Below are 26,630 nucleotides of genomic sequence, written 5' to 3'. Positions count from 1 at the left end.
CATAATCCCTAACAGAAACTCTGTATGCATTAAATAATGTCTTCCCATAATCCCTCTCCTTATCCCTAGTAACCTCTATTATACTTTCTGTCTCTATGAATTTACCTATGCCAGGTATAGTATATAAGTAAAATCATGAAATAGTGGCTTTTTGTGTCTAGGTTATTTCACTTAGCATAATGTTTTCAAGGCTCATCTGTATTGTACAGCATGTATCAGTAGATTGTTTCCTCTTATTTGTGATTAATATTCTATTGCAGAGAAATCTCACATTTTATTTAACAGTTGATGGACATTTGGACTGTTTCCAGGTTTTTACTATTATGAATAATGCACTGGACATGCATGCAGACACATGTTTCTCTTGGGTAACTACTCAAGTGGGAATCTAAGTCAAATGGTAACTATGTTTAATCTCAAGGAACTGTCAGGCTGTTATTCAACACAGCTGTATAATTTTACATTTCCACGAGCAGGGTTTAGGGTTCCAATTTCTCCACATCTTTTCCAGTATTTTTTTTTCATCTTTTTATTATAGGCATTCTAGTGGTAAGTGGTACCTCATTGTTGTTTTGATTTGCATTTCCCTTTGATGTTGAGCATATCTTCTTGTGGTTACTGGCCAGTTGTCATTTCTTAGATGAAATACCTGGTTGTTATCTTTTGACCATGTTTTAATTGATTGCCTTTTTCTTATTGATTGGTAAGAGTTCTTTATGTATCCTGAACAAGAATGTATTTTTTTTACACTTTCTTATAAACTTTGTTCTAAATCTAATATTATTGTTTCTGTGTTTTAAAATTTTGTTTTATCAGCCTGTTTTCTCAAGAACTTACCATATATGTTAGTATCATATTTCTGTATTCCAATCTTGTTTCAATGATTTCCTTCCTTGACCAAAGGAAAAAATATATTCTCATTACCCAAATAATTTCCCACTTTACTCACACCCACTATTTTTCTATAATCCACATTCTCTCCTGAGGCAAAAGATTGGGAAGATTTATGTTACTCAAGGAACTTCCTTCATATTGTTCAGGAATAGCTTTAATGAAGTTTTACATAGTTGGAGAAATCAGGAGAAAGCATGTATGTCACTGCTTTCTCAGAAGCACTGGCTTACATGCCTTGAAATGATTTAATAGGCCTTCAGTAAATGGCCTAAGATACTAAAAGCTGCCATGTCATTAAGCATCACAGTTACTTATAAAGCAACAAAATTAGAATTTACATGTCAAAATCTTCTACTACAAAGATAGCAAATATTTGACTGAAACTGCAGTGTTTGTCCCTGTTGACATAACTACAAGCTAGTCCCTGCCTTACTCATCTGTTTTCCATTTTTAACATTTGTTTATATTTTTATTTGACATATGTATATTTTTATACCATGCTTCCAAGTGTCACTGTGATCTATGCCTAAATGATCATACACAGAATTGTGGAATTTATTGAGGAGACTCATCCTATGAATGGGAAAACTCAGATAATCTGAGCAGATGTCTCTGGAAATATTGAGGAGGAAAGAAAAACTTTGTTTTCCTTTCATACAGAGATTCCCCCCATTATTTCAATGCACACTATATGAAACACAAATCAAAATCAGTTTTTCAGCACAAAAATAACACAATTGTGAGGGGAATCATCTTTCTAAAGGTCAATTATTCTAGGGGAAACACTCAGCATATACTAGATGAATGAAAAAAGTCAGTCAGTAATGAGAAACACATACCAACCTCCATTCCCAATTGCATTTCTGTCTTCCCACTGACAAGACTTTCTGTCTTCTCCCAAGTGTTGAATAGAAACACTATCAACTCTCCACATTGATCTGGCTCATTCCCAGAACCAGGAGATGTCACTTCCTTGGTGGATAGGAAATTTTACATCCATTGTTCCATGTTTGCATGTCAGTAAGGTTAATATGTCAGTGATCAGTGAGCTCATCTGATCTCTCCTCTGGACTCTGCACAAGAGAGATGGAAGGCAAGTGAAGACCTTCCCTGAATTAAGTGGGTAAGGGTCTGTTCTTCAGGTGAAACTTTTCTTTGTTCAGGTTCCAAAGTCAAGACTGGGGGAAATATTTGAAAAGTTTTTTTTTTTTGGTCAAGGCATTAATCCATATTTTCCAAATCAGCTTTCCAGAAATGACATCTTTGGATATTGATATAATCATATATATGTGTGTGTGTGTATATATATATATATATATATATATATGAGATTATATCAATATATATGAGATATATGTACATGAGATTATATCAATATCCAAATATATTGATATATGTGTGTATATATATATATAAATTTTTATTTCTATATATATATTTTGTACTTTAGGTTCTGGGGTACATGTGCAGATCATGCAGGATTGTTGCATAGGTACATTCATGGCAATGTGGTTTGCTGCCTCCATCCCCCGCCACCTCTGTCTGGCATTTCTCCCCATGTTATCCCTCCCCAACCTCCCTAACCCCACTGTCCCTCCCCTAGTCCCCCCCAACAGACCCCATTGTGTGATGCTCCCCTCCCTGTGTCCATGTGTTCTCATTGTTCAACACCCCCTATGAGTGAGAAAATGCGGTGTTTGATTTTCTGTTCTTTTGTCAGTTTGCTGAGAATGATGGTTTCCAGATTCATCCATGTCCCTACAAAGGACATGAACTCATCATTTTTTATGGCTGCAAAGTATTCCATGGGGTATATGTGCCACATATTCCTTGTCCAGTCTATTATCAATGGGCATTTGGGTTGGTTCCGGGTCTTTGCTATTGTAAACAGTGCCACAATGAACATACTTGTGCATGTGTCTTTATAATAGAACAATTTATAATCCTTTGGATATATACCCAGTAATGAGATGGCTGGGTCAAATGGAAATTCTATTTCTAGATCCTTGAGGAATTGAGACTCTGTCTTCCATAATGGTTGAACTAATTTACACTCCCACCAACAGTGTAAAAGTGTTCCTATTTCTCCACATCCTCTCCAGCATCTGTTGTCTCCAGATTTTTTAATGATTGCCATTCTAATTGGCATGAGATGGTAGCTCAATGTAGTTTTGATTTGCATTTATCTAATGACCAGTGATGAAGAGCATTTTCTTTCTCATATGTTTGTTGGCCTCATATATATCTTCTTTTGAAAAGTGTCTGTTCATGTCCTTCACCCACTTTTAAATGGGTTTGTTTGTTTTCTTCTTGTAAATCTGTTTTAGTTCTTTGCAGATTCTGAGTATTCGCTCTTTGTCAGATGGGTAGATTGCAAAATTTTTTTCCCATTCTGTTGGTTGTCAGTTCACTCTAATGATTATTTATTTTGCTGTGCAGAAGCTCTGGAGATTACTTAGATCCCATTTGTCTATTTTGGCTTTTGTCGCCAATACTTTTGGTGTTTTAGTCATGAAGTCCTTGCCTGTGCCCATGTCCTGAATGTTTTTACCTAGGTTTCCTTCTAGGGTTTTTATGGTATTAGGTCTTACGTTTAAGTCTTTAATCCATCTGGAGTCGATTTTAGTGTAAGGTGTCAGGAAGGGGTCACATTTCTGCACACAGCTAGCCAGTTTTCCCAACACCATTTATTAAACAGGGAATCCTTTCCCCATTGCTTGTTTTTGTCAGGTTTGTCAACGATCAGATGGTTGTAGATGTGCAGCATTGCCTCCAAGGCCTTGGTTCTGTTCCATCGTTCTATATCTCTGTTTTGGTACTAGTACCATGCTGTTCTGATTACTGTAGCCTTGTAGTATAGTTTGAAGTCAGGAAGCGTGACGTATCCAGCTTTGTTCTTTTTGCTTAGTATTGTCTTGGCTATACAGGCTTTCTTTTGGTTCCATATGAAGTTTAGGGTGGTTTTCTCCAGTTCTGTGAAGAGAGTCATAGGTAGCTTGATGAGGATAGCATTGAATCTATAAATTACTTTGGGCAGTATGGACATTTTCACTATATTGATTCTTTCTAACCATGAGCATAGAATGTTTTTTCATGTTTGTGTCCTCTTTTATTTCCTTGAGCAATGGTTCGTAGTTCTTGAAGAGGTCATTTCCATCATTTGTTAGTTGTATTCCTAGATATTTTATTCTCTTTGTAGCAACTGTGAATGGCAGTTCATTCTTGATTTGGCACTCTTTTAGTCTGTTATTGGTGTATAGGAATGCTTGTGATTTTTGCACATTGATTTTGTATTCTGAGACTTTACTGAAGTTGCTTATCAGTTTAAGGAGATTTGGGGCTGAGACAATAGGATCTTCTAAATATACAATCATGTTGTCTGCAAGTAGAGACAATTTGACTTCCCCCTTTCCTAACTGAATACACTTTATTTCTTTTTCTTGCCTGATTTCTGGCTAGAACTTCCAATACTATATTGAATAGGAGTGATAAGAGAGGGCATCCTTGTCTAGTGCCAGATTTCAAAGGGAATGCTTCCAGTTTTTGCCCATTCAGTATGATATTGGCTGTGGGTTTGTCATAAATAGCTTCTATTATTTTGAGATATGTTCCATCAATACCTAGTTTATTGAGAGTTTTTAACATAAAGGACTGTTGAATTTTGTCAAAGGCCTTCTCTGCATCTATTGAGATAATCATGTGGTTTCTTTATTTGATTCCGTTTATGTGGTGGATTATGTTTATAGACCTGTGTATGTTGAGCCAACCTTGCATCCCTGGGATGAAGCCTACTTGATCGTGATTGGTAAGCTTTTTGATGTGCTATTGCAATCAGTTTCCAGAATTTTACCGAAGATTTTTGCATTTATGTTCATCGTGGATATTGGCCTGAAGTTTTCTTTTCTTGTTGAGTCTCTGCCAGGTTTTGGTATCAGGATGATGTTAGTCTTATAAAATGACTTTGGAAGGATTTCCTCTTTTTGTATTCTTTGGAATAGTTTCAGAAGGAGTGGTACCAGCTCCTCTTTGTACATCTGTTAGAATTCTGCTGTGAACCCATTTGGACCTGGGCTTTATTTTTGGTTGGCAGGCTATTAAATGCTGCCTCATCTTCAGCCCTCATTATTGGTCTATTCAGGGTTTCTACTTCTTCTTGGTTTAGGCTTGGAAGGTTGCAAGTGTCCAGGAATTTATCCAGTTCTTCCAGGTTTACTGGTTTATATGCACAGAGTTATTTGTAGTCATCTCTGATGATAGAATTTCTGTGGAATCAGTGGTGATATCACATCCCTTTATCGTTTTTTATTGCATCTATTTGATTCTTCTCTCTTTTCTTTTTTATTAATCTGGCTAGTGGTCTCTCTATTTTGTTGATCTTTTCAAAAAACCAACTCCTAGATTTATTGATTATTTGAAGAGTTTTTTGTATCTCTAACTCCTTCAGTTCTGCTCTGATCTTAGTTATTTCCTTTCTTCTGCTAGCTCTTCAGCTTTTTTTTTTTTTTGTCTTGCTCCTCTAGCTGTTTCAATTTTGATGATAAGGTGTCGACATTAGATCTTCCCTTGCTTTTCATGTGGGCGTTTATTGCTATAAATTTCCCTCTAGACACTGCTTTACATGTGTCCCAGAAATTCTCGTACGTTGTGTCTTCTTTCTCATTGGTTTCAAAGAACATCATTACTTTGTCCTTCATTTCATTGTTTATCCAGTCAACATTCAAGAGCCTGTTGTTCAGTTTCCATGAAGTTGTGTGGTTCTGAGTTAATTTCTGAATCCCGAGTTCTAATTTGATTGCACTGTGGTCTGAGAGACAGTTTGATTTCCGTTCTTTTGCATTTCCTGAGGAGTTATTTACTTCCAATTATGTGGTCAGTTTTAGAGTAGGTGAGATGTGGTGCTGAGAAAACTGTATATTCTGTGGACTTGGGGTGGAGAGTTCTGTAGATGTCTTTTAGGTTTGCTTGGTAGAGATCTGAATTGAAGCCCTGGATGTCCTTGTTAATTTCCTGTCTCATTGATCTGTCTAATACTGACAGAGGAGTGCTAAAGTCTCCCACTGTTATTGGGTGGGAGTCTAAATCTCTTTGTAGTCATTAAGAACTTGCTTTATGTATCTGGGTACTCATGTATTAGGTGCATATATATTTTGGGTCATTAGCTCTTCTTGTTGCATTGATCCTTTTACCATTGTGTAATGCCCTTCTTTGTCTCTCTCTCTTTTTTTTTTTTTTTGGAGATGGAGTTTCGCTCTTGTTACCCAGGCTGGAGTGCGATGGTGCGATCTCGGCTCACCGCAACCTCCGCCTCCTGGGTTCAGGCAATTCTCCTGCCTCAGCCTCCTGAGTAGCTGGGATTACAGGCATGCGCCACCATGCCCAGCTAATTTTTTGTATTTTTAGTAGAGACAGGGTTTCACCATGTTGACCAGGATGGTCTCGATCTCTTGACCTCGTGATCCACCTGCCTCGGCCTCCCAAAGTGCTGGGATTACAGGCGTGAGCCCCCGTGCCCGGCCCTTTGTCTCTCTTAATCTTTGTTGGTTTAAAGTCCATCTTATCAGAGACTAGGATTGCAGCTCCTTTTTTTAAATTTTCTCTTCATTTGTTTGGTTAATGTCCCTCCATCTCTTTATTTTGAGCCTATGTGTGTCCTTGCAGGTGAGATTTGTTTCCTGAATACAGCACACCAATGGGTTTTGACTTTTTATCCAATTTGCCAGTCTATATCTTTTAATTGGGGCATTTAGCCTATTTACATTTAAGGTTAATATCATGTGTGAATTTGATCCTGCCATTTCGATGCTATCTGGTTGTTTTGTCCATTAGTTGACACAGTTTCTTTATTGTGTTGTTGTTCTTTACCATTTGGTACATTTTTGGAGTGGCTGGTAACTGGTTTTTCCTTTCTATGTTTAGTGCTTCTTTCAGGCACTCTTGTAAGGCAGGCCTGGTGCTGACAAAATTTCTGAGCAATTGCTTGTTCATAAAGGATTTTATTTCTCCTTCACTTATGAAGCTTAATTTGGCTGTATATAAAATTCTAGGTTGAAAGTTCTTTTCTTTAAGGATGTTGAATATTGGCCCCCACTCTCTTCTGGCTTGTAGGGTTTCTGCTGAGAGATCTGCTGTGAGTCTGATGAGCTTCCCTTTGTGGGTAACTAGACCTTTCTCTCTGGCTGCCCTCAGCATTTTTTCCTTCTTTTCAACCCTGGTGGATCTGATGATTATGTGCCTTGGGGTTGCTCTTCTTGAGGAATATCTTTGTGGTGTTCTCTGTATTTCCTGTACTTGAATGTTGGCCTGCCTTGCTTGGTTGGGAAAGTTCTCCTGGATAATATTCTGAAGAGTGTTTTCCAGCTTGTATTCATTCTCTCCATCACACTCAGGTACACCTGTCAAACGTAGATTAGGTCTTTTTACATAATCCTATATTTCTTGGAAGCTTTGTTCATTTATTTTCACTATTTTTTGTCTAATCTTGCCTTCTCATTTTATTTCCTTGAGTTTATCTTCAATCCCTGATATACTTTCTTCTGCTTGGTCAATTCAGCTATTGAAACTTGTGTGTGCTTTGCGAAGTTCTCATGTTGTGTTTTAGTTCCATCAAGTCATTTATATTCTTCTCTAAGCTGTTTATTCTCATTAGCATTTCGTCTAACCTTCTCTCAAAGTTCTTAGTTTCTTTGCATTGGGTTAGAACATGTTCTTTTAGCTCAGAGAAGTTTGTTATTACCCACCTTCTGAAGCCTGTTTCTGTTAATTCTTCAGACTCATTCTCCATCCAGCTTTGTTCCCTTGCTGTGAAGATTTGCAATCTTTTGGAGGAGGGGAGGCATTCTGGTTTTTGGTGTTTTCATCTTTTTTACACTGGTTCCTTCCCATCGTCTTGTATTTATCTACCTTTGGTCTTTTTAGTTGGTGATTTTCAGAAAGGTTCTCTAAGTGGACGTCATTTTGGTTGATGTTGAAGTTATCTCTCTCTGTTTTTTAGTTTTCCTTCTAACAGTCAGGCCTCGCTGCTATAGGACTGCTGGAGGTGCACTCCAGTCCCTGCTTGCATGGGGATCATCTGCAGTGGCTGCAGAACAGTAAGAGTTGCTGCCATTTTCTTCTTCTGTTATCTTCGTCTCAGAAGGGTATCTGCCAGCTGTCATCCTGAGCTCTGTTTTATAAGGTGTCTCTTTAGATATATGAGGGTCAGGGAGCTGCTTATGGAGACAATCTGTCCCTTATAGGATCTCAAGTGCTGAGCTGGGAGCTCCATTGTTCCCTTCAGAGCTGCTGGGCAGGTGTATTTAAGTCTGCTGCAGCAGAACTCATAACCACCTTGTTTTTCCTAGGTGCTCTGTTCTGGGAAGGTGGGGCTTTATTTATAAGTTCCTGATGTGCTGATGCCCTGCCCAGCAAGGAGGTAGTCTAGTCACAGTCTGCCAGAAGAGGTGTTGCTGAGCTGCTGTGGGCTCTACCCCGCTGCTATGTGACCATCCTGGGTCCAGCTGTGCTTGCTGTGAAACTCTCAATCCAGAGCATTTCAGATTGCTGGTCTTTGTTGGGGTGGGACCTGCTGAGCCAGATCACCTGGCTCCCTGTTTCAGACCCATTTTTTTCAGTTGAGTGGGTGGCTCTTTCTCCCAGGCATTCCAGGCACCAGTTGAAATGGCCACCCAGATTTCTGCAAGTTTTTATGCAGAGACCCTCAGTGCCAGCTGAAACAGCCATGCCCGAAACTCATGGTGCTTTTCATCCTGGGAATCTCCTGGTCTGTGGGCAGTAAAAACTCCTTGGAAATGTTTTGATCACTCAACCTCTGCGTTGTTCTCTCTGGGAACTGCACCCCAGAGCTGTCCCTATATGGCCATCTTGGATCGCTCCTCTTTTTTTATTTGTAAGTTGATTTATTACTGAAATGGGAAATATTTGTTATCAATTCATCCTTTCATTCCCCAATACCCATGAATCCATTTTAATAGAATCCAGATCTCTAAGAAGCAGATATAAAATACTTATTCCTGTCCAAATGTGATTATTATACTTCCAGCTGTGTTGCTGCCCGTAAGTAAAGTCTATGTACATGTGGCTAGTATGTCCAGGGTTCCAGAGCATTACATTTCCATCAGGATATAGATCCCAAGAATGCCAGAAAGCACCAAGCAGAGGATGAAACAGGCAGTTATTTTCAGATCCTGCAGGTAAGGAGGTGGATGCACCTCTTGGCTGGTGTTTTCAACCATGAAGTGACGGAAAGTAGTGACCAGGTTAAGTAATGACCAGAAATTCAAAACATAAGCTACAACAAATTTTTCTTATATTTGCTTTTGTTGACTGTGCTGTCAGGGTTATATTAAAAACAGTATTGCTCAGACCAATGTCATGGAGCTTTAGCCCTGTTTTCTTTTAATAGTTTTCCAGTTCAAGTGTTATATTTAAGTCTTTATTTGGAGTTGATTTTTTAATATGATGTAAGTTAAGGGTCTAATTTTATTTTTCTGGTGGATATTCCATTTTTATGACACCATTTATTGAAAAGACTGTCCCTTCCTCATTGTGTGTTTTTGGCATCTTTGTGAAAAATAAGTTGACTGTAAGCATGTGGGTTTATTTCTGAGTTTTCCATTCTGTTCAGTTAGCCCATGCATCCCATTTTGATAGTGATTGCATTAAATATGTTACCTTTTGTACATGTTCTCAATATTAATTCTTCCAATTCATGAACATAGGATATCTTTTTATTTACTTGTGTTTTTAAACTGTAGTTCATTGGTATTTTATAGGTTTTTCATATACAGGCCTTTTTATCTTTTTGGTTAAATTTATACCCAAGTATTTAATCTTTTGTTGCTATTGTACTTGGGATTGTTTTCCAAAATTTCATCAGATAGTTAGTTTATTGGTACATAGAAACACTACTTACTTTTGTTAGCTTATTTTGTTATCCTTCAACTTTACTGAATTCGTGTATCAGTTATCTTCAGTGTTGGAAGAGGGGCCTGGAGGGAGGTAGTTGGATCATGGGGGTGGATTTCTCCCTTGCTGTTACTTATGATAGTTCTCATGAGATCTGGCTGTTTACAAAAGTGTGTAGCACCTCCCCCTTCTTTCTCATTTCCCCCTATTCTAGCCATGTAAGAGGTACTTCTTCCTCTTTGCCTTCTACTATAATTTTAAGATCTAGCCTCCCCAGCCATGCTTAAAGCCTGCTGAACCATGAGCCAGTTAACCCTTTTTTCTTTATGAAGTACCCAGTTTGGGTATTTGTTTCTAGTAGTGCAAGAACAAACTAATATAGTTCAAAAGATAGGGAGTGGCTTAGTAAATAACGTAAAACAATATGCAATATACGCTGCATATGAGAGACTTGCTTAATGCTAAATGACATCCATGAGTGAAAGTGAAAAATGGAAAAAGTTATTTCATGCAAATGAAAACAAAAACAGAGAGTAGAGGTAACTATGTTTATCTCAGACTAAATTGATTTTAGGTCACAAACTGTAAAAAGAGACTATGAATGTCATTATATAGATATAAGAGAGTCTATTCAGCCACAGGATGTAGCAATTGTAAATCTATATGTACCCAACAACAGAGCATCTTAATATATAAAGGAAACATTAAGTGATGTGAAGGTAGACATAGACTGCAACACAATAATGCTAGAGAAATTCAGTACCCCACTTTCAACACTGGACAGATAATCCAGATAGAAAATCAATAAGGAAACATTGAGCTGCAACTACATTTTAGACTAGATGAAATTAATGAACACATGTAGGACATACCATCCAAGAGAAACAGAATGCACATTCTTTTCATGTGCACATATAACATTATCCAGGATAGGTCATATTCTAGGCCATAAAACAAGTAATAAGAAATTTGACAGTGTTGAGTTTATATCAAGTGTTTTTCTGACCACAATGTTATAAAGGTAGAAATTCACAACAGAATCATAAAACATTAACAAATATGTAGAAATTAAACAATATGCTCCTGAACTACTAACAGAAACTGCATAAAGAAGAAATTAAATAAGAAATTTACAAAAGAGAGAAATGAAAATGTGTGAACAACTTCTCAATACATGTTTTATCGAGTAAAAGCAGTTCTTAAGGGGAAATTTTATAGCGATGAATGCTTACATCAATAAAAGCAAGATCTCAAATAAACAACCCAAAGTTACACCAAAAGAAACTAGAATAAAAGGTACAAACTAAGTCAAAATTTAGCAGAAAAAAGGAAGTAACAAAGATCAGAGCAGAAATAAATTAGGACTAGAAAAAAATAGAAAATATCAATAGAACTGAGATGTGTGTAGTATTTTGAAGAGGTAAACAGAATAGATGAATGCTTGGCTAGGCTATGAAAAAAGAGAAGACTCAAATAAAATTGTAAACATAAAATGGGATATTATTGATAAGACAAATATAAAGGCCCATGAGACTTACTATGAACAATTATGCAGGAATGTATTGGACAAACGAGATGTACATACCTTCCTACCTATCAAGATGGAATCATGAAGAAGGTGCAGGTCTTAACAGAATAACGAGATTGATTTAGTAAATAAAATTTCCCACCAAAGAAAATTTTAGGAAAAGATATCTCCACAGCTAAGCTCTACCAAATACTTAAAGAAAAACTAATCCCAATTGTTGTCAAACCCTTTCAAATATTACTGATAAATATAGATGCAAAAATCCTCAACAAAATAGTATGAGTCTGTATTCAGCAGTACATTAAAGAGGATCATTCACTATCACCAAATGGGATTTATTCCTGGATTGCAAGGATGACATAACATATTAAAACCAGTTAGTGTGATTTACCATTTTTACAGAATGAGAGACAAAAACAGCACAGTAATTCTAATTGATGCATGAAAAGCATCTGACAAAACTTAATATCATTTTTTGATAAAAACTGTTAATATATTAGGTATAGTAGGAATGTTTCTGAACGCAATAAGGCCCAAATATGACATGTTTACAGCTACCATTATATTCAATGGTGAAAATTTGAAGCCTTTTCTTGTGTCTCTTGATCAGGAACAAGACAAGGATGCACAAGCAACAGTAAAGTGTTACTACACACTAAAACTGACAAAAAGAAATACAGTGAAACAAAATAAGATACTAGGAGTAAATTTAATCAAGAAAGTGAAAGATATACTAAAAACTATGAAACATTACAAAAAATTGTAAACAACACTTACTGATTTTAACTTGTTATACCATCCTCGCAACCAAGGAATAAATTCCACTTGGTCATAGAGAATGATCATTTTCAATGTACTGTTGAATACAGATTCAAACGATTTTGGTGAGGATTTTTGAATCTATGTTTATCAGTAATATTGGTTTGTAGTTTTATAGTATGATAAAAGTATTCAATGTGACAGAAACAAAGAAAAAGTTATCTCTATCTCATGCTTATGAACTGGAAGAATTAATATTGTTTAAAAAAGTGTATAGTAAAAGCAATATTACAGATTCAGTGCAATCTCTATTAAAATTCCAATTTCACTCTGATGAAGTAGAAAAAAAATTGTAAGAAACCACAGAAACTCTAGATAGCCAGAAATCTTGACCAAAAATATTAAAGCTGAAGACATCACACTACCAGATTTCAATACAAAGCTTTAGTCATCAAAACCCCATGGCGGTAGCATCAAGACAGACATACCAACTGTGCTATCTTCTGAGAGATAGCACAGAAATAAATCGATGCATCTGCAGTTAATTAATGTTTGACAATTTTTTTTTCTTCTGTATGTGGTTATCCAGATTTTCTAACACTGTTTGCTGAAGAGACTGCCTTTTCTCCATTGAAAATACTCCTTGTTTAATAAATGGTGTTGGGAAAACTAGCTAGCCATGTGCAGAAAGCGGAAACTGGATCCTTTCCTTACACCTTATACAAAAATTAACGCCAGATGTATTAAAGGTTTAAACATAAGCCCTAACACCATAAAAACCCCAGAAGAAAACCTAGGCAATACCATTGAGGACATAGGCATAGGCAAGGACTTCATGACTAAAACACCAAAAGCAATGGCAACAAAAGCCAAAATAGACAAATGGGATCTAATCAAATTTAAGAGCTTCTGCACAGCAAAAGAAACAATCATTAGTGTGAACCAGAAACCAAAAGAATGGGAAAAAACTTTTGCAAGCTACCCATCTGAGAAAGGGCTAACATCCAGAATCTACAGAGACTAAAACAAATTTACAAGAAAAAACAAACAATCCCATCAAAAAGTGGGCAAAAGATATGAACACTTTTCAAAAGAAGATGTTTATGCGGCCAGTAAACATGAAAAAATGCTCACCATCACTGGTCATTAGAGAAATGCAAATCAAAACCACATTGAGATATCATTTGATGCCAGTTAGAATGGCGATCATTAAAAAATCTAGAGACAACAAATACTGGAGAGGATGTGGAGAAATAGGAACACTTTTACACTGTTGGTGGTAGTATATATTAGTTCAACCATCGTGGAAGACAGTGTGGTGATTCCTCAAGGATCTGGAAATAGAAATACCCCAGCAATCTCATTACTGATTATATACCCAAAGGATTATAAATCGTTCAATTATAAAGACATGTGCATATGTATGTTCATTGTGGCACTGTTTACAATAGCAAAGACCTGGAACCAACCCAAATGCCCATCAATGATAGACTGGATAAAGAAAATGTGGCACATATACACCATGAAATACTATGCAGCCATAAAAAAGGATGAGTTCATGTCCTTTGCATGGACATGTATAAATCTGGAAACCATCATTCTCAGCAAACTGACACAAGAACAGAAAACCAAACACCGCATGTTCTCACTCATAGGCAGGTGTTGAACAATGAGAACATGAGGACACAGGGAGGGGAACATTATACAATGGGGTCTGTTGCTGGGTGGTGTGCTAGCAGAGGGATGGGTTGGTGGGGAGATTTGGAAGGGATAACATTGGGAAAAATACCTAATATAAGGGATGTTGGGATGGAGGCAGCAAACCACCATGGCAAGTGTGAAGCACATTAATCTTGTCTCGGCTACTCAGGAAGCTGAAGTAGGAGGATTGATCCTGGTAGGTTGAGTCTGCATTAAGCCTTGGTCACACCACTGCACTTTCTCCTGGGTGACACTGTCTCAAAAGGGCAAAGACCTAAATATATATTTCTCAAAGAAGACACACAAATGGCTAACAGATATATGAAAAATTGCTCAACATCTCTAATCATGAGATAATACAAAGTAAAAACCACTATGAGGTGTCACCTCATATCTGTTTGACAGCCAATTAGCAAATAGATGAAAGATAAGTTTTGGAGAAGATGAGGGAAAAAATGGACTTGTTATCCACCATTATTGGTATTGTATATTGATACAGCCATTTTGGAAAACAAAAGTTTCCTCAGAAAACTAAAAATAGAATTGTCATGTGATCCAGTAATTCCACTACTGGGAATATACAGAAAGAAATTAAAATCAGTATATGAAAAAGATGTATGCCTTCCCATGTTTATTGCAGTATTATTTGCAGTATCTAAGATATGAAAACAATCTAGGTGTCCAACAATAGATAAGTGGATTTTAAAATGTGGTATATATACAATCACATAACCCAAATTCAGACTATAGTACAAGGCTACAGTAACCAAAACGGCATGTTACTGGTACAAAAACAGATTTATTGATGGATGGAACAGAATAGAGAGCCCAGAAATCATGCTGCACACCTACAACAATCTGGTCTTTGACAAAATCTACAAAAACAAGCAATGGTGAAAGTATTCCCATTCAGTAAATGGTGCTGAAATAACTGGCTAGACTTATGCAAAAGATTGAAACTTGACCCCTTCCTTACATCTTATACAACAATCAGCTAAAGATGACTAAAGACTTAAATGTAAAACTTGAAACTATAAAAGCCCTCAAAGATAACTTAGGGAGTATCATTCTGGACATAGGACCTGGCAAAGATTTCATGATGAAGATGCCAAAAGCAATTGAAACAAAAACTAAAGTCAACAAATTGGACCTAATTAAACTAAAGAGCTTCCCTTTTGAACGTTTGCTATGAATAGCAAAATAAACTATCAACAGGTAAACAGACAATCAACCAAATGGGAGAAAACATTTGCAAACTGTGCAGCTAACAAATGTCTATTATCCCATATCTAAAAGAAACAAATTTACAAGCAAAAAACAGCCTCATTAAATAGTAGACAAAGGGCATAAACAGACAGTTTTCAAAAGAAGATATACATAATGCCCACAAGCTTACAAAAAAATGCTGAACACCACTAATCAGTGGAGAGATGCAAATCAAAACCACAAGGAGATACCATCCCACACCAGTCAGAATGGCTATAATTCGAAAGTCAAAAAATAGCATGCTGGCAAGGCTGTGGAGCAAAAGAAATACATACACAGCTGGTGGGTATGTAAGTTAGTTCAGCTGTTGTGGAAAGCAGTTTGGCAATTTCTTAAAGACAGAATTACCACTGGACCCAGCAATCCCATGATTAGGCATATACCCAAAGGAATATAAACCAGTCTACCCTAAAAGCACATTCATATACATGTTCATGGCAGCACCCATCAATGGTAGACTGGATAAAGAAGAAAATGTGGTGCATATACCCCATGGAATACTATGTAGTCATAAAAAGAATAAAATCATGTTCTTTACAGCAACATAATGGAACTGGAGGTACTTATCCTAGTGAACTACTGCAAAAACAGAAAACCAAATACACATGTCCTCACTTACTAGTGGGAGCTAAACATTGAATACACATGAACATAAAGATGGGAATAGACATTGAGGATGACTAGACAAGGCAAGGATGGAGGGCCAGCTGAGTTGAAGAACCACCTGTTGGGTACTATGCCTACTTCCTGGATGATGGGATTGTTGGGACCACTAACCTCAGTGTTATGTAATTTAACCCATGTGACAAACCTGCATGTTTATATTTTAATCTGTAATAAAAGTTGAAATTATAAATAAAAATTTTAAATGACAGCACCATTTTACATTCCCAAAAGCATTGGATGAGAGTTCCTCTCCAAATTTTTGCCAGTGTTTGGTGGTGTCAGTATTTGGGATTTTGGTCATTCTAATAGGTGTGCAGTGGCATGTCATTGTTACATTTCCCTGAGGAAATATTTTGTGTAGCATCATTACATATGCTTATTTTTCATTTGTATATTTTATTTGATGATGTGCCGGTTAATGTATTTAGCTCCATTTTTAGACAAAGTCTTGCTCCATCACCCAGGTTGGAGTGCAGCAGCACGATCTTGGATCACTGCAACCTCCACCTCCCAGGTTCAAGTGATTTTCCTGCCTTAGCCTCCCAAATAGCTGGGATCACAGGTGTGCACCACCATGCCCAGCTAATTTTTGTATTTTTAGTAGAGACAGGGTTCCATCATATTGGCCAGGCTGGTCTCAAATTCCTTACCTCAAGTTATCCACCAGCCTCACCCTCCCAAAGTGCTGGGATTGCAGATGTGAGCCACCACTCCCGCCTGTTAGCTCATTTTTTAATTAAGGTGTTTCTTAATGTTTAGTTTTAAGAATATTAATATATTTCTGTGACAGCCCTTAATCAGATAGGTTTTGGCAAATATTTTCTTCCAGTCCGTGGTTTGTTTTTCTTTTTTTCTTTTTTTTTTTTTTAGTGTCTTCCCCCGGGGGGGGGAAAAATTACATTTTCATCAAATCTAGCTCATCAATTACTTCTTTTATGAACTGCAACTCTTGTTTTTTTGAAAGGTCATCATCAAACCCAATAATCTGTTTTCTCCTGTGTCATGTTCTGTAAGTTTTATCATTTTCTGTTATATTTTTAGGTCTTTATTTTGAGTTAATTTCGGTTAAGGTGTAAGGTCTGTGATTTATTATTATTATTATTATTTTGCATGTGGATGTTCAGTTTTTCCAGCACCCCTTCCTGAAAAATAAAATATTTGTTTCATCATCATGTTTCCTTTATTTCCTTTTCAAAGATAAACTGAATATATGTGTCTATTTCTGAACTTTATCCTGTTTCACCAATATGTTTGTCTATTTTTTCATCAATACCACACTCTTGATTAACATAGCTCTATAGTAAGTGTTGAAGTTGATTAGTCTGTCCTCCAATTTTGTTCTTCAAAATTGTGCTTTGCTATTGAAGGTCTCTTGCCTAGTTATATAAACTTTAGAGCTAGTTTGTCTATATTCTCCAACTTATTTGCTTCCATTTTGATTGGAATTGCATTGAATCTGTATATTAGGAAAAACTGGCATCTTAACAATACTGAGTCTTTCTGTTTATGAATATGGTATATCTCTTCATTTGTTTAGTTCCTTGATTTCTTTCATCAGATGTAGACATTTCTAGGATTAGAGAGGTCCCTCTTCCTTGAGCAAAGGACAGTAATAAATGCCACAGTTTGCAGCCAACAAGTCACCTCTAAGAGGCAGATGTCTGACCACACTCAGGAGGTCAGAGAATGATAAAGATGTCCCAGGAAAATCAAGAAATTGAAGAATCCATAATTGTGTCTGAATAACACTTTTTCATTTCCCCAGGGCAGCTGTCATTTCAGCAAATACCTATCAGCTTGTGCCAAGCATGCTGACACTTTTGGCTTTCCTTAGCCCTGCTACTAGTCCTTAGTTTTGGCTGTGTGCTTCTTAAGTTAGTTAGAAAGTTCTTTATTCCTACAGTGAGATAACATTTTTCACAAATATTTATTTAAAATATTTTTCAAGTGGTATTTTAGATAGAAGGGGTACATATGCAGGTTTACATTGTGTCTTTTTGGTAAAATGTTGTATTTTCTTTTGGGTATGTACCCAGTAATGGGAATTTTTATCTTTTATTATGTTTTTGTTTTTTTTTAGATGGAGACTTGCTCTGTCTCCCAGGCTAGAGTGCAGTGGCATGATCTCTGCTCACTGCAACCTCATCTGGGTTCAAGCAATTCTCCTGCCTCTGCCTCTGAGTAGCTGGGATTACAGGTCCCCTCCACAATGCCCAGCAAATATTTATGTTTATACTAGAGACAGGGTTTTCCCATGTTGGCTAGGCTGGTCTTGAACTCCTGACCTCAGGTGATCCACCTGCCTTGGCCTCCCAAAGTGTTGGGATTACAGGTGTGAGCCACCATACCCAGCACCAGTAAGGGAATTGCTGAGTCAAATGGTACTTGTTTTAAGTTCTTTGAGAAATCAACTGCTTTGCACACTGGCTGAACTAATTTAAATTCCCACCAACTCTGTATGTGTTCCCTTTTCCATCCAGCCTCACCAGCGTCTATTGACACTTTTATTCCAGCCATGGAACATCTGTTAGTGTTTGTTTGTTTTTTAGCACATGCTCTGAAGACTTTCTGTTTCACAACCAATGATGATTATTCTTTCCAAATATATTTTTTCTTCTTCTAAAGGGACATGGAACTTTGTGCCTGTGTTAGTTTGGGGTATACATTGAGAGCATAACACCTTGGAGTGGCCCATCCCAGTATCTCTGAATGCTTCATTTAGACTCTCTTCACCTGCAGACCTAGTAAGGAAAGAAGCCTCCATATAGTCCTGCACCAGGCAAGTCACCAACTACAGAATTACTACAATAATATCTGACTGGTTCTATAATTCACAAACATAGACATGGGTCACTTGCAGGTAATAAAGTTTTAGTAATGGCAGTGACATCTCAGCTCACCAGGAAGCATATTATGGGCTCTGAAAACAGGTTACAATGAGTATTGAGGCAGTAGGAATCACATTCATTAGATTTTAGCTAAAAATATTCTTGCAGGAAGGCAAAGTATTCTTCCTGCACATGTAGGAATATCAGACCTGCAGGGAGCAAACACAGTGAGAGACAGAATCTGTGCTGCATGTCTGTGAGCTTCAGTCCCCAGGGAGACACACTGAGCTTGCATGGCTTCTTTCACCACTGCTGCATTTGTTGTACAGTGTATTTCATATTAGTCCACTATTGAATTTTACATTCCATTGGTCTCTCACTCTGTTTATGAATTAACACAACACAATTTTAATCTCAAAGTCTACAGTCTGTTCAGACTTTTCATGGACATTTTTATTTGTTTATTCTTCTTTAGAGTAAACTTTCTATCTCTAGAATACAAACAGATGATAGCTATGTTGGAGTTAAAATCTATTTATTGAAGTATTTTTTATTTCTTGGCCAGGCATGGTGGTTCACGTCTGTAATCCCAGTACTTTGGGAGGCTGAGGCAGGTGGATTACTCGAATTCAGGAGTTTGAGACCAGCCTGCCTGGACAACATGGCAAAATCCTGGCTCTACAAAAAATAAAAAAATTAGCCAGGCATGGTGTTGCACAACTGTGATCCCAGCTACTTGGGGAGCTGAGGTAGGAGGATCACTTGAACCCAAGAGGTGGAGGTTGCAGTGAGCTGAGATTGTGCCACTACACTTCATCCTGGATGAGAGGGGGAGACCCTGTCTCAAAAAAAAAAGTATTTTTGATTTCTTAATAATGTTGACTCTTCCTGTCTAATCATGTAACTTCACGACTTTTCATTTTACAAATCTATTTTTATGTTTAAAAATATTTTCTGCTAATTTCTTAATGATTACATTATTTGAAATATAATTTTCTGTGACATTTTGACATTATCTGTTTTGCATTTATGAACATGAGCACATGACATTCTCATTAATTCAATTAATGTAATTTATTGTATTATAGAATTTCCTGAGAATGAATCTCACTTGCCTTTCTGGCATAAAGGGCACTTAATAATGCTATAATATTTTAATGTGTTAACACAATTGTTTCTAATATGTAAAAATGTTACTTTCATATTCATACCTTTTAATTCTTTGTGATATTCTATTGCTCATGCAAACAGTTCTTATATCAATTTATCCTTCCTAAAAATGATTGGGAAGAATAATTATAGCTTTTAAAAATTTTAGGATATATTGGTATATTCATTAGTACATGAGTAGAATTTTCTTCTGGAATCCATAAAATCAGTACATTTTTATGGATAGGAGGGGTCGTTAGTGAATGTTCTGTTTCTTCTATAAATATTTAGTTTAGAATCTCTGTCTCTATGGGGTAAATGTTGATAAAATATATGTTCCTAGAATACATATTATCTACATTTAAATATTAATTTGCATTGAATTGTATAATTTGTTTTCTATTTATTCTTTATATTAATGTTTGACTTTAAGTTCTTCTCTGCTGTGTAAACTGTTGACATCTCCTTCTCAAGCTCTTTGTGTGATCTCATCTGTTTAAAGAACAGTTTGGCTCCATAGTTTGGAGATTAGCTGAAAATTAGATTTTCAGCAGATGTATAACCCAGGGAAGCACAGAATTCAGTAAGACACACATGCTTTGCTTCAGTCTCTCACGTCTCAGACTCATCATTTCCTGCTTCCTTCCTTCAGGAGCCCATTTTCTTCCAGATATTGTGGAAATTTATCACCTCTCCCAAATATTTTTATGTCTCTGGAGATGCACATTAGAACATTGTCATTGTTTTTGGTAATTGGTTTTCTGAAAATAACTTTAACTCTTCAAATATGTACTGCCATTCTATCTACAGGTGAAGTGATAATTGTAGTTTTCTGGGGAAGTGAAGTCACAGGATCACAAACCCACATCTCAGACCTCCTTCCTACACACTCACTGGCTGTAGTGACTACAAACCAGAGCCCATTCTCCCATTAGTAGAAGGAAATCAGGTGAGTAGTTTATATTTCAATCTGTGAGGCCAGGTCTGCAAGGAAAAGGAAGTATGTGGATCAGTAGACAGAGTAAGTACTGTTTTCTGGAAAAGGGAGTTTTCTGGGCTACAAGGTGACCAGCATCAAAGCCATGCAGGAAAATGGAAATAATTACTGAATCACGAGCTTAACTTGTATAGAAGTAAAGGATGCCCAAGACCATAAGCCAATCCGTAAGTGCTCCTAAATTAATTTTGTGTAATTCTCACTGTTGATCATTGTCAGATTGAGATGTATAAAGCCATAACATCTGTCTTCTTAAAGTTCTCTAGTATAATTTGGAAATTAATCTGCTAGATGTTCTATCTTTCCTACAAGTGTCAGAACATTTCTAGGATTAGTAGAGGTTTTTCTACAATACCTCACAATGCCAGTAATAATGTATAGGATGTAGCCAGTTGATTTACCCTATTCTATTCAGAAATAGTAAATATGTATAGGTTTCATACCTACTTGGTGTATATTTTGTATTTAGTGGAGACAGTGATCTAGTGATGACAGAGAAGAGTTGACATTTGCAAATTATGATTAGACTTTTTGGTATTAGAAAAATCAAAGAAAGGTAATTTGATTACATTAAGTTTTTGCATCAGCAGTTTTCAGAATTGCCATATGTTGTGATACTTTTAGTAGTTTCAAAAAAGTTCGAATTGTATTTCCAAGCTCAATACTTACTTGGTACTGTTTAACTTAATTAAATTAACAAATATTTCTGCCAGTTTTCCTTTTGCATAATAGACATATTTAACACTTTTAGCAATTTTGACATTGAAATAATTTTGACATTTTTGCACTCATCAATGTGATTTTCTTTATAATTAATAGTAACTCAGTTTCAATTCTGCAATATTTTATCTCATTTATGTTTCATATCTGCAGCGTTGGACACAGTCATTTCACTGTGCGCTCCTTGGTTAACATTTAAAAAGCGCCTCCTATTTTAATTTCAATATGAAAGCATTTCTGCATTCAATAAATTCCATTTGGTATAGTATAATTATTCTTAAAATTAAGGCATCTTCTTCTACTTGGATCTCTGAATCATTATAGATGATTTTTGCCTATAAATTAAGCATTTAGTTTTAAATGAGATATTACTATTTTATTTTTAAGTACAATTATTCTTTAAAACTCTGACAAAATATTTAAATAGACATTAAAAACTGCAGAGTATTAGAAAAACCTAATTATATCTAAGTTTGTGACACATAGTGGTTATATACATTGTCAATTCCAGATTTTGCCTCATATAAGATAAGGGACTTTAGCTGTCATTCAGTATTCCTGTGCCTATAATATCTTAAGTGTTAGGGGCCTTGCTTTGTCTCTTTTCAGTCCTCAGAGCTATAGAGCACACACAGTTCTGTTCAGGCATCTCCAGACTGACATAGCATTGGTCCTAAAATACCTGAGGCCCCTTTTGCAACCTTTATTTCTGTTACATTATCTTTTGCATTTTAAACTTCCTCTCCAGGTCTCCTTTGCAGGAAAATCACTATTTTCAACTTATTGCCACAGCTTAGGCACTTTTTTAAAAAATAGTGAGAACACCATCTCTATTAAAAAAAAAAATGTGAGCCTGCTTCCTTCCAACTAGGCAATGTAATTATTGAGTTTGGAGATTATATTTGGAAGGGCTCATGCCTGTAATCCCAGCACTTTGGGAGGCCAAAGTGGGTGGGTCACCTGAGGCTGGAAGTTCAAGACCAGCCTGACCAACACAGTGAAACCCTGTCTCTACTAAAAATACAAAAATGTATTTTTTTTTTTTTAACATTACTTGTGTGCACCTGTAATACCAGCTACTGGGGAGTCTGAGGCAGGAGAATCACTTGAACATGGAGGCAGAGATTGCAGTGAGCTGTGATGGCGCCACTGCACTCCAGCCTGGGCAACAGAGCAAGACTCCATCTAAAAAATAAAAATGAAATAAAAAAATAAAAAAGAAACTTGGCTACTGAGAAGTAAAATGAAGTCCAAGTTGGGCTTTACACTTGGAGAGGAGCCACTGGAGCAAGCTCCAGACATGGAATCTGCAGAAATCTCAGCAAGATACCTTAGCCTTTCCTCGGTGGATGCCAGGAGCCCTGACTCATCCTCATGGGGGTGTCTGGCCCTCAGAAAATTCCTTTATCTCATTGTCTGTAGACCTTCCAAATTTTGTGAGAAAACCATTTTTCAGTAACCCAAAAGATCAACCTCATATTTGCTGTATTCTTTGCAAAAGTCAAATTTATGTTTGTAAACAAAGCTATGATGAGGATCTCACACAGATCTCTGTGATAACTGCACAGGAAGCTGGCTTTCTAGTGAAATTTGACTTTGGAAGTAGTGATCTCTGGATTATTGTAAGGGTTAAGTAGATTGTTTATAAGGCTTTGCACAGACTCCTCATAATCTTCATTTCCTTGAATTGTCTGGGGGCTTTCAGAGCTCAGAAAGTTCCCAGATGTACTTAAAGAAACAAGGCACGGGAATCTGGCCAATTCCCGTGTCTGCTCTTTAATAAATAACTTCAAGGATGTAGTTACATAATGAAGACGGAGTCAGCATATTCTTACATAGACTGTAAATAAACTTTTTTTAGCACAGTATAAAAGAAATAAATGTCTTTTTTTAGTACAGTATAAAAATAGTCTAGTGCTAATACAGTATAAAACAAACAGTCCAGTGTTATGTAGAAGAAGAGAGAGAAGAAGAACAGAAAGCTTCCAGGTTGACTTTGCGAATACCCGTGCTGATTCCGGTGTGGTTGCAATTACCCGTGCTGATTCTTTTGCCGGTGTTGCTGTGATTACCCGTGCTGATTCCTATGCCGGTGTTGCTGTGGATGGTATTGTATCTATCTATCTATCTATCTATCTATCTATCTATCTATCTATCTATCTATCTATCTATCTATATATATATTTTGTAAATAAATTTCTTTTTTTTTCCTTTCTATACCCTCGGCTGATGTTTTTCCTCCCCACGAACCTGCCTGTTAAAACAAATCCAAGCTTGGTCTTTTCAGTTATATTTGTCTTGTGCTGAAACAAATTGGCATAGTCGGCAGGATTCGGGGAGAAGGGAAAGCAACATGCCTCTTTTTAAGTGAGAAATTAAAGCTGTAACTTGTGATATTCCAGGGTGGGATGATCCCACCTTCTCATCAGTAGCTCGTATTTGGGCTTGTGGGACAGGATTGAGTGAGAATTGGGATGGTCGTTTGCGATCTGCTAACCCTATGCAGGTGTGTGAAACGTTAGAGTTGGTTCCAGTGGAGAAAGGAAAAGAAATAGCAGCTGTAAGTCACCGAGGTTGGATCTTGTTATCTGCATATCGAAAGCAATATATAGGCAGACAGAAGGTTATGCAAGAAAAATTGCAGCTGGAAAAAGAGTTGGCAGATTTACAAAGTAAATTGTCTATGTTACAATGTCAAAACTTTGTTTTGGGAGATCAGGTCAAAACATATCAGGGGGTAGCTGAAAAAACTGCAGTGCATTGTGCTCAGTACAAATATCGTAAAAGGAAGAAAAAGGTAAATGCTGAGAAGGTTCATACAGTCATTGCTACCGCTAAGGCTGATTGGGATCCAGACACAATGGGAACATGATGGGTGGAAAATTCGAGACAAATCATTATGGGGAGCAGAAATATGGCAAAATATATAGATTGTTTTATAATATACTAATGTTTCTGTTTTTCATGTAGATGCTCACACCTCTTCAGATTCTGTTAAAAAATTACACAATAAAAAGGTTGATTTAACTAAAATTAATTCCAATACCCATGCTGAAGATCATCTAACATGTGCCAAATGGATACATGAACACACAGGTCACTGTGGAGCAAACGCCATGTACAAGTGGGCCCAGCAAAGAGCTTTCTTTACAGATGTTCATAATCCTGATAACTGTACACCTCGCCATTGCCCTGATATCATCTCCAAGTCAGGAAGAAAACTTCTGGCTCTCGCTAGCGCGGGTGTTAAATGTTACTTCTTTCTGCCTGGAACAAGACCATCACCACCATTATATGTTGAGAAACTGTCTTCGACCAGTATGTAAACCTGCCAAAGATATTAAAGAAATGACTTTCCTTGCAAATTTCCCTGACAAGACTATATCCTATGATGATTTAGCTAATTGGGGAAAATCTTCATATACATTACCTGTAAACTATTTGCAGTTATGTACTCCTAAAACAATTATTACCCCTAATGACACTTGTGTAAACTTTGTTAATTGTACTACTCAGTGTAAATCTATACCTGGCACTCTTTTGTGTAATACTACTCAAAATTACCCATCTGTTAAAGGATATGTAACCTTACCCACTGGATGGTTTTTCACTTGTAATAGCTATACTTACAATTATATTCCAGCTAATGTCACAACCAATACTAAATGTTGCTTATCACGCATTTCTGTATTTCTCCCTACTCAGGATAGCATTGTACAGCTTAAACATAATAGTAGTAGAACCCGCCGATCTGTACCTATAGATCAAGAAACTTGTAATGATCAAGTAACCTTCCTATCGGAAGCAGAAGGAGCAGCAATGATTGCTAGTGTAATTGGTATACTTTTCTTTGGGCCTATAAATCAAAGGCAGTTACAACACCTAGGATGTAATATGGCAAAAACTTTAAATCAAACCTCTCAAGCATTAGCTCTATTAAATAATAAACAACACAACTTACGACAAGCTATTTTAGACAATAGAGCCGCCATTAATTACTTATTCCATCACCAAGGATGTGAGAAAATCAAAGGCATGTGTTGTTTTAACTTAACTGATAATAGTCAAAAAATACAGGATAAAATTAACAAGCTTAAGCAATTAATGTAAGAAATTAAACAAAATAGAGAAGGATGGAACTTATTTAACTAAATTACTTCTTGATTACCTACTACTTGGTTGAAACAAATATTTCTTATGTCTACTCTTAACATGTTGTATTTTAATATGTTGCTTGCCTTCTTGTTGCTCTGTTATCACTACCCAATATATATCGTCCAACTCATATACATAAAGTGTAAATGAAGATCATACTTCCTCTGTGAAAGCCTTAGGACCTAAACGTAAGGGTTAACTAGATTGTTTATAAGGCTTTGCACAGACTCCTCATAATCTTCATTTCCTTGAACTGTCTGGGGGCTTTCAGAGCTCAGAAAGTTCCTAGATGTACTTAAATAAACAAGGCACGGGAATCTGGCCAATTCCCATGTCTGCTCTTTAATAAATAACTTCAAGGATGTAGTTACATAATGAAGATGGAGTCAGCATATTCTTACATAGACTGTAAATAAACTTTTTTTAGCACAGTATAAAAGAAATAAATGTCTTTTTTTAGTACAGTATAAAAATAGTCTAGTGCTAATACAGTATAAAACAAACAGTCCAGTGTTATGTAGAAGAGAGAGAAGAAGAAAAACAAAGCTTCCAGGTTGACTTTGCGAATACCCATGCTGAGTCCAGTGTGGTTGCAATTACCCGTGCTGATTCTTTTGCCAGTGTTGCTGTGATTACCCGTGCTGATTCCTATGCCGGTGTTGCTGTGGATGGTATTGTATCTATCTATCTATCTATCTATCTATATATATTTTGTAAATAAATTTCTTTTTTTTCCCTTTCTATACCCTCGGCTGATGTTTTTCCTCCCCACGAACCTGCCTGTTAAAACAAATCCAAGCTTGGTCCTTTCAGTTATATTTGTCTTGTGCTGAAACAATTATACACCATTTACCATGGAAATATTAAACAGAGATCCTTTTCCTCTAGTCTCAGCCTGCCACGCGTTCACACCCCTCATCAGTCATTTGTACTCCTTCCTGTGGAAGGGAAGCTCCAGTGGTTATTTTTCTTGCTGGTTTTGAAGACCTCCCTTCCTGCCCACACTCTTGAGTGTTTCATGGTGTCTCATTTCTCTTTAGCAGCAAAGACCCCACAGCTGGGT

General features: G+C 36.7%; 1 long non-coding RNA gene across 1 annotated transcript; it reads left to right on the top strand.

The window, feature by feature from the left end:
- Positions 1-21,699: 21,699 nt before the first annotated feature.
- LOC135272899 (uncharacterized) lies at positions 21,700-26,310 on the top strand. The gene is made up of 2 exons (XR_010340830.1): positions 21,700-23,519; positions 24,383-26,310. It is a non-coding gene; the product is annotated as an uncharacterized LOC135272899 (long non-coding RNA).
- The last annotated feature ends 320 nt before the right edge of the window (positions 26,311-26,630 follow it).

Source organism: Aotus nancymaae, unplaced genomic scaffold (genome assembly GCF_030222135.1).
Source record: "Aotus nancymaae isolate 86718 unplaced genomic scaffold, 86718_ANA_hifiasm-v0.15.2.pri h1tg000141l, whole genome shotgun sequence".
In the NCBI taxonomy this organism is placed as follows: domain Eukaryota; kingdom Metazoa; phylum Chordata; class Mammalia; order Primates; family Aotidae; genus Aotus; species Aotus nancymaae.
This window is presented reverse-complemented; position numbering and strand designations above follow the sequence as displayed.